The sequence below is a fragment of the Procambarus clarkii genome, chromosome 47 (genome assembly GCF_040958095.1).
Source record: "Procambarus clarkii isolate CNS0578487 chromosome 47, FALCON_Pclarkii_2.0, whole genome shotgun sequence".
NCBI classification, from domain to species: Eukaryota; Metazoa; Arthropoda; class Malacostraca; order Decapoda; family Cambaridae; genus Procambarus; species Procambarus clarkii.
Genome location: NC_091196.1, coordinates 12,770,590 through 12,777,023, shown reverse-complemented (window position 1 = coordinate 12,777,023; position 6,434 = coordinate 12,770,590).

The following is a 6,434-nucleotide window of genomic DNA, read 5'->3' as shown; positions in this document are numbered from 1 at the left end:
TATAAAAGGAAGTATAACTGATCATACCTCATAAAAAGTAAGTATAATTGATCATACCTCAAAAAAATAGGAAGTATAATTGATCATACCTCATATAAAAGGAAGTATAATTGATCAGACCTCATAAAAATAAGTGTAATTGATCATACCTGTTATAAAAGGAAGTATAATTAATCATACCTCATAAAATGGAAGCATAATTGATAACACCTCAGGCGATGAAGCATTGTACAGATCATCATACTAATTGACGCCACAAACCCCACTTTCATTATAAGGTTCAAACAGTACAACGTTGAAGGTATTCATTGTCAAAACTATAATGAGACAACAGACAATGGAAATGAAATTGTTGCCAAAACAGATTATCATAATATAGGGATATTAAACCCATGAAATAAGTCTTGTTGCAATAGTCATAACATCGCTTAGAGCACCTGCAATAATAATAATAACAGCAGTACAGTAAAAATAGTAATATATAAGCCATGGCAATAAAGTTAATCTCAATATTCGTCATGGTTATACTAGATGCAGCAACAATGATATTAATAACAATGAAGGTAGTTTTGATTATAATATACATTAAATAACTATGAAAATACATGTTATACGCAATAAATATTTGGTGGCAGCAATAACTATGTAGAGAGTGTGAGCATTAGCACAGAGTAATTGTTACGCTAATAGTTGTTGAACAAATATATTTACATGAAACCAGAAGGAGAATACAAGCTATTGTATTCCTGCCAACAATAACAATATTGAGAAAATCCGTAGCAGCCGTGATGAGGGCTCGAACCTATGCGATGAATGTTCCAAGATGCGCGTTCTAGTCGACTACGCTACCACGTGGTCAAAAGCATTGGAACTCGACGGTGTACTACTTCACTCTCGAGGATTCCCGAGGCTTCCACTGGAGCCGAACCAGAGTGTCACACCTTGAAAATCCAAGAGGGTGCAATATTACCCCGGGTTGCAATCCTTTAGACCATGTCGTGAATTTTCTCAACAATAGCAATGTTACCAACAACAGCCTTAACCATAACAATGTCACTAACAACCGTATAAGCCGTAGTTCACACAGCATTAACATCAACACACACACACACACACAGACCACACTAGGCTGATGTATCAATGAGAACATCAGTGGCAGCAACGCCGAGGAGTTGTACCAGCGACCTGGGTGCTCCCAGACATCTGGGCCCTGTCGTGGTCCAGGGGTAAGGTACGCTGCTGGGAGTACGTAAGTGGTCGCTGGATCGAATCCTCACAGCATCAACAGAAGGCAGGTAAGGCAAATATAAGGAAAAAGCTGTAATACATATTATAAAACCATCAGCAACGTCAATAACATAAAGATAATTAGATTCACTGTTTGCATTAATAACATTAATTACTAAACCAATAAACATGTTGATAAAATATTTGTCGATGTATTAAAACACTGACAAAAAAGTGGGTTAAAAAAGTTATTCAAATTTAGCGACGTTATCCCTTAGAGTTTTAAATTAGTTTAATTTAGAAGTTGAAGTGTTACGTCGTTGTAATTTATGGAAGGTGTGGCAAGGGTGAGTTAAAACAGGTGTGGCAAGGGTGAGTTAACACAGGTGGGGCCATGGTGAGTTATGACAGGTGTGGCCATGGTGAGTTAACACAGGTGGGGCCATGGTGAGTTAACACAGGTGGGGCCATGGTGAGTTATGACAGGTGTGGCCATGGTGAGTTAACACAGGTGTGGCCATGGTGAGTTATGACAGGTGTGGCCATGGTGAGTTAACACAGGTGGGGCCATGGTGAGTTATGACAGGTGTGGCCATGGTGAGTTAACACAGGTGGGGCCATGGTGAGTTATGACAGGTGTGGCCATGGTGAGTTAACACAGGTGTGGCCATGGTGAGTTATGACAGGTGGGGCCATGGTGAGTTAACACAGGTGGGGCCATGGTGAGTTAACACAGGTGTGGCCATGGTGAGTTATGACAGGTGGGGCCATGGTGAGTTATGACAGGTGTGGCCATGGTGAGTTATGACAGGTGTGGCCATGGTGAGTTATGACAGGTGTGGCCATGGTGAGTTATGACAGGTGTGGCCATGGTGAGTTATGACAGGTGTGGCCATGGTGAGTTATGACAGGTGTGGCCATGGTGAGTTATGACAGGTGTGGCCATGGTGAGTTAACACAGGTGGGGCCATGGTGAGTTAACACAGGTGTGGCCATGGTGAGTTATGACAGGTGGGGCCATGGTGAGTTATGACAGGTGTGGCCATGGTGAGTTAACACAGGTGGGGCCATGGTGAGTTATGACAGGTGTGGCCATGGTGAGTTAACACAGGTGGGGCCATGGTGAGTTATGACAGGTGTGGCCATGGTGAGTTATGACAGGTGTGGCCATGGTGAGTGGCACGGGCATGAATAGCCCGTAAGTGGTAAATTTTTTTGTTTAGTAATTCTTTTCAGTGTTCTGAGGTCGCATTTTATCGTCGAGCTGCTATCGCGGGGGAGGATATTGCTTGACAGTATTTATGAGGGTGTCCAGGTGCTGGAAACCTTTTTTGATCAGAAGAGTGGCTGTGTTGACGGCTTCAGGGTGGTTACTGCAAGATTCGGGGACTCTTAAAGCTCTTCTAAGGTCGTTGGTTGCTTCACGTTCCAGAAGATAGTGAAGTAATGGCTTTTCTGTGACAGTGTGGCAGACGATGCCTTCCCTCTGTCGTGGTTCACCAATCTCCCAGTTGCATCTGTAACCTAGACGTAGTCTATATAACCTAACTGCTATTTCCCTGTGAATTCCTTTTGGGATATTTAATCTTTCTAATTTGGTTGCCTGAAGATACCATATTGCAGATGGCGAACCTTCAGCTACTCTCCGGTGTAGATAGGCTTTGTTGAGATGTGAGAGTTTTGTGGTGATGATGTTTTTATGTTCTCTAGGCTGGGTTGAATTGTTTTATGTATCACTGGATAACGAGTTGCCAGTTTAGCAATTTCATTGGCTTTCTCATTTAATGGGATTCCAACGTGGGATGGGAACCAGTTTAGAGTTATGTTGAGTCCTTTGCCTTTAGCGACTGCTCCAAGATACAAAATGGTGGTAATTCCTCTTTATCTTTCCACTGTTTTTGTCCTAATATTTGAAGGGCAGCTTTTGAGTCTGTGTATGATTGCATTGTGAGTGTTTTGTGCAATCACATATGCGAATGCCAGTTGTATGGCAAACAGCTCAGTTTGGGTTGACGATACTAGTCCTCCCAGTCTCCAGTATGCCTGTACGCTGGCCGTGCAAAGAGCAGCACCAGCACTCTCATATTCTGTGTCCACCGATCCGTCTGTGAAGATGTGGGTGGCTCCTGCTACTGCTATGCTATACACTTGCTTTTCTATTATGCGCCTTAGGATTGTTGGATCATAGGCAGCTTTTTTCATTGGGAGACTTTCTATTACTATTTTGAAAGTAGGCTCTTCCCACGGTGCAGAAGAAGAGTAATTTAGGTGTGGTTGATCACCCTCTCAATCAAGAATCATGTTTTTTACATGTAGTCTGCTTAAGACATTTCCTGCTTAGGCAGCCCAACAGTTTCCATTGTTTCGGCCAAGTCTAACCACCAAGGCCTGCCGTACTTGATTGGATCAGGAGAAACAATTATCTTACTTATAAATGTAGCTGTTCTTTGTGACATTCTTTCTTGAAGAGAGGGCAAACCCGTTTCCAGTCTTAGAGTTTTAAGTCTGGTCCACATTGGGGCTCCCAGTGCAGCTCTCAAAGCATTGTTTTGGGCAACTTCAAGCTTTTACCACTGTTGGTGTGATAGACTTATGAGTGCAGGTGCGGCATAGTCGATCACGGCTCTGACTGCCTGTACATAGTATGTGCGAAGGACTTACAGATTGGCTCCTCCAGAGAGGGAAGTTATCCACCTGAGGATTGCCGTCCGGGCCACAGTTCACTCTCTCAAGTAAGTGACCTCAGCATTTAAATTCATGTGTGTGTCCAGGATTATTCCTAGACACTGATAGGTGTCCACCCATTCAATTGGGTGACCCTGTACTGTGAGTTGGATGTTGGGCTTTGCTATTTTTATGGTCATGGCTTTTGTCTTTGAGGGGTTGAGTTTGATACCAATCTGTTTTGCCTCTTTACTGATGCAGTCTAAGCATTTAGGTGCAAGGCACACCGCATCCCTTCCTTTTATGACGATGACAAAGTCGTGCACGTAGTTTAGCAGCCTGCAGTAATGTGGGAGTTTCAACCTCATTATTCTTTCCATTAAACAGTTGAACAGAAGGGGGCTGAGAATACCTCCTTGTGGTGTACCATTTTCATGTCTTGTATTCAGAGACTGTGCCATGAAGTTTCGCTCTTGCTTCTCTGTTTGTGAGACAGTTTTTGGTCCAGGAGAGCAGGTTGCCTCTGACCTCTTTGTCAATGAGGCAGCAGAGAATAGCTGGGGCGCTAGCCAGTTCAAAGGCTTTTTCGAGGTCCAGGAATATCAGCATTCTTGGTCTGTCATTCAAGTGGGCTAACAGAGTTGTAATACATTCCACTGTGCCAACCCCTCTTCTATAGGCATACATATCATGGTGCAGTTTAGGCATTTTCCACTCCAGTCTGTTGAGTGCCATTCTGTCAGCAGTCTTGGCTGCACAGCTTTGGAGAGAGATGGGCCTGGGATTAGCTGGATCTTTGGGTTTTGGGATCGGCACTATGTCTGCTCTATTCCAAGCTGTAGGTCTAGTTTGAGAAGTCCAGGCTAAATTAATTATCCTTAGGTATGCAGCGTCTCCCTCTGGGCCGAGGTTTCTAATCATTTTATAGGTTATTTTGTCGGCTCCAGGGGATGTATCCTTGGAGTTTTTCTTAGCCCGATTGAGCTCATCCAGTGTGAAGGGGGCATTAGTGTCAGAGACTTCTTCACATGCTGTAAGGATTCTGTGCCACCTTCCTTCCTCTAATCCTGTCTGCACTGCTAATACATCTGGTGGAAGCTGATTGCTGGCTGCTCTTTCTGCTAACCTGGTTGCCAGTACTTCGGCTTCCTGTTGAGGATCCTTGGGGAGTGGAGCTTAAGGTGTTTTATTTCCTTCGGCCCAGTGGATTTGCTGCCACATCTCTCCAAGAGAGGTGTGTTCATTCAGATATGAACACCTTTCCAGCCACTTTTGTCCTTTTATTAGTCTCGTCTCTAGATGCACATGTTCCTTGACCTCACAGAGTAAGGTCCAGTTGCGGTCACTTGGCTGCTTTTTGTATGCCTTTCTAGTTCTGTTGAGTGTATGGTTGAGTTCTTTGACACGTTTGCAATAGTACCAATGATCTTTATGGTGTCCGGGGGACTGTTTTCTTCAATGGGATTGAGTGGTTGGCTGCACTTTGAATCGCTTTGACAAAATCTTGTTCTGCCTGATCAATGTCTTCGGGAACATCATAGTTTCTATGCCACTCTGATATGAGGCTCTGAAATCGGTCCCAGTTTGCTAAAGCAAAGTTCCAGGCTTCAGATGGAGGCGGAGGTGGGGTGGGTAGATCTAACTTAAAATCAATTTGGACCCCATAGTGGTCGCTTGTGAGTGTGGGCTCAACTGACCATGTTGATGCATCTCTTAGGGAGGCTGTAACGAAGGTAAGGTCTAATCTACCTCCTTGGATGTGGGTATTTAAGACGGGTATTCACCGGCCTTATATAACAGATGGGACAGACGAGGCCGTGGAACACCTAACGACATTTGGGTTTCGGAATATTGTGAGGATTACCCCTGAAGAAGGTATGATTTACACCAAGATCATAGTTTTTAAATATCCAACTTATTTGGAATCGGATTTTCGTCATCTCAACAATGATAGTGTTGTGTGGGCCAAGAGGAATAGTGTTCGTGGTGGAAAACAAAGCCAGATTGTTGCCTTGGCAAAGGGTCAAGCTCTGGCAAGACTTTTTGTGAAAGAACTAGGCTACAGGAAAGTTTCTTAATTCATTAAGGAGCCCATATTATGCATGAAGTGTTCTCGTTGGGAACATATGGCTTGGAAGTGCCAGTTTGACCCCTAGGTGTCGGTACTGTGGTAATAAGCACGATTCGTGAGAGTCAAGATTGAAAAAGGTGAAAAATTCTTCCCATCTTGTTGCAACTGTCGAGGCAGCCACAGTACTGGTTCCTCTTTATGCCCCATGAAGCAGCATCCGAGAGACTCCAGGCCGAGTCCTACGTAGGCGAGTCCCCTCCTACTCATCTGTGGGGAGGGAGATTGGATTATGCTTTTTTGATAAATGCCGAGGACGTAGAGGGGAATTGTCTTACTGTAGATGTAATGCTAAGTGATCATTATGCATTATGAATGCAGCTTAAACTAGATAAAAGAAAAGCAAGCCTTCAGAGGAAACAATTAGAGTTTAGTGAGGGGTCTTGTTGGTCATATTATGTCTTGGTATGACACT